Source organism: Cherax quadricarinatus, chromosome 4 (genome assembly GCF_038502225.1).
Source record: "Cherax quadricarinatus isolate ZL_2023a chromosome 4, ASM3850222v1, whole genome shotgun sequence".
In the NCBI taxonomy this organism is placed as follows: Eukaryota; Metazoa; Arthropoda; class Malacostraca; order Decapoda; family Parastacidae; genus Cherax; species Cherax quadricarinatus.
The window spans coordinates 78086668-78089849 of record NC_091295.1 but is presented as its reverse complement, the minus strand read 5'-3'; positions in this window follow the sequence as shown (position 1 = coordinate 78089849).

Sequence of the window (3182 nt, the reverse complement as noted above, 5' to 3'; positions counted from 1 at the left end):
AACATGGGAACCTGGAACCTGGGGACCTTGGAACCTGGAACCTGGAGACCTGAGATCTTGGAACCTGTGAACCTGGGAACCTGGAACCTGAGGACCTGGGAACCTGGAATCTGGGAACCTGGAACCTGGGGACCTGGGAACCTGGGAACTTGGAACCTTGGGACCTGGAGACTGGTGAACCTGGTACCTGGGGACCTGTGAACCTGGAACCTGAGAACCTGGAACCTGGGGACCTGGGAACCTAGGGACCTGGAACCTGGGGACCTGTGAATTTGGAACCTGGGAACCTGGAACCTGGGAATTTGGAACCTGGGGACCCGAGGGCCTGGGAATCTAGAACCTGTTGACCTGGGAACCTGGGACCTTGGGACCTGGGACCTTGGGACCTGGGAATCTGGAACCTTGGGACCTGGGAACCTGTGAATCTGGAACCTGGTAACCTGGAGTCTGGGGACCTGTGAACCTGGAACCTGGGAACCTGTGAACCTGGAACCTAGGGACCTGGGGACCTGGAACCTGGGGACCTATGAACCTACAACTTGGTGACCTGTGAATCTGGGGACCTGTGAACCTGGGGACCTGTGGATTTGGAACCTGGGATCTAAGGACCTGGGGACCCTGGGACCTGGGACCTGGGGACCTGAGGACCTGGGCACTATGAGACCTAGAGACATGGGGCCTTGGGGACCTGGGGACCTGGGGACCTGTGAACCTGAGAACCTGGGGACTTGTGAACCTGTGAACCTGGGGACCTGTGAACCTAGATCCTGGGGACCTGTAAACCTGGGGACCTGGGGACCAGTGAACCTGGAACCTGAGAACCAGAGGACCTAGGAGCCTGGGGACCTGGGGACCTGGAGACCTGGGGACCTGGGGACCTGGGGACCTGGGGACCTGGGGACCTGGGGACCTGGGGACCTGGGGACCTGGGGCGCCTCTGTACCAACATTCACTTCACTAAATATCTCTTAACAGTAACTTCAAAATCAAACTTAAATCTTCTCATAGAATTTGAAAACAAAAATAACTCTAATATATATATATATATATATATATATATATATATATATATATATATATATATATATATATATATATATATATATATATATATACATATATATACATATATATATATAAATTTCTATAAACATTGACATCACAAGAAATGTTTTTTGTGTTTTAGTTTGTGTTTGCGAATTGCTATAAAAAAATTCGCTTTCGAAGCGCCCCCTGTGGTTCTTTCCACGGGGGTGAGCGCCCCCTGTGGTTCTTTCCACGGGAGTGAGCGCCCCCTGTGGTTCTTTCCACGGGGGTGAGCGCCCCCTGTGGTTCTTTCCAAGGGGGTGAGCGCCCCCTGTGGTTCTTTCCACTGGGGTGAGCGCTCCATGTGGTTCTTTCCACGGGGGTGAGCGCCCCCTGTGGTTTTTTTCACGGGGTTAGCGCCCCCTGTGATTCTTTCCACGGGGGTGAGCGCCCCCTGTGGTTCTTTCCACTGGGGTGAGCGACCCCTGTGGTTCTTTCCACGGGGGTGAGCGCCCTCTGTGGTTCTCTCCACGGGGGTAGCGCCTTCTGTGGTTCTTTCCACGGGGGTGAGCGCCCCCTGTGGTTCTTTCCACGGGGGTGAGCGCCCTCCTGTGGTTCTTTCCACGGGGAGAGCGCCCCCTGTGGTTTCCACGGGAGTGAGCGCCCCCTGTGGTTCTTTAAACTGGGGTGAGCGCCCTTTGTGGTTCTTTCCACGGGGGTGAGCGCCCCCTGTGGTTCTTTCCACGGGAGTGAGCGCCCCCTGTGGTTCTTTCCACGGGGGTGAGCGCCCCCTGTGGTTCTTTCCACGGGGGTGAGCGCCCCCTGTGGTTCTTTCCACGGGGGTGAGCGCCCCCTGTGGTTCTTTCCACGGGGGTGAGCGCCCCTGTGGTTCTTTCCACGGGGTAACGCCCCTGTGGTTCTTTCCACGGGGGTGAGCGCCCCCTGTGGTTCTTTCCACGGAGGTGAGCGCCCTCTGTGGTTCTTTCCACGGGGGTGAGCGCCCCCTGTGGTTCTTTAAACGGGGGTGAGCGCCCTTTGTGGTTCTTTCCACGGGGGTGAGCACCCCCTGTGGTTCTTTCCACGGGGGTGAGCGCCCCTGTGGTTCTTTCCACGGGGTAACGCCCCTGTGGTTCTTTCCACGGGGGTGAGCGCCCCCTGTGGTTCTTTCCACGGAGGTGAGCGCCCTCTGTGGTTCTTTCCACGGGGGTGAGCGCCCCCTGTGGTTCTTTAAACGGGGGTGAGCGCCCTTTGTGGTTCTTTCCACGGGGGTGAGCACCCCCTGTGGTTCTTTCCACGGGGGTGAGCGCCCCCTGTGGTTCTTTCCACGGGGGTGAGCGCCCCCTGTGGTTCTTTCCACGGGGGTGAGCGCCCCTGTGGTTCTTTCCACGGGGGTGAGTGCCCCCTGTGGTTCTTTCCACGGGGTAGCGCCCCTGTGGTTCTTTCCACGGGGTAACGCCCCTGTGGTTCTTTCCACGGGAGTGAGAGCCCCTGTGGTTCTTTCCACGGGGGTGAGCGCCCCCTGTGGTTCTTTCCACGGAGGTGAGCGCCCCTGTGGTTCTTTCCACGGGGGTGAGCGCCCCCTGTGGTTCTTTCCACGGGGGTGAGCGCCCCCTGTGGTTCTTTCCTCGGGGGTGAGCGCCCTTTGTGGTTCTTTCCACGGGGGTGAGCGCCCCCTGTGGTTCTTTCCACGGGAGTGAGCGCCCCCTGTGGTTCTTTCCACGGGGGTGAGCGACCCCTGTGGTTCTTTCCACGGGGGTGAGCGCCCCCTGTGGTTCTTTCCACGGGGGTGAGCGCCCCCTGTGGTTCTTTCCACGGGGGTGAGCGCCCCTGTGGTTCTTTCCACGGGGTAGCGCCCCTGTGGTTCTTTCCACGGGGTAACGCCCCTGTGGTTCTTTCCACGGGAGTGAGAGCCCCTGTGGTTCTTTCCACGGGGGTGAGCGCCCCCTGTGGTTCTTTCCACGGAGGTGAGCGCCCTCTGTGGTTCTTTCCACGGGGGTGAGCGCCCCCTGTGGTTCTTTCCTCGGGGGTGAGCGCCCTTTGTGGTTCTTTCCACGGGGGTGAGCGCCCCCTGTGGTTCTTTCCACGGGAGTGAGCGCCCCTGTGGTTCTTTCCACGGGGGTGAGCGCCCCCTGTGGTTCTTTCCACGGGGTTGCGCC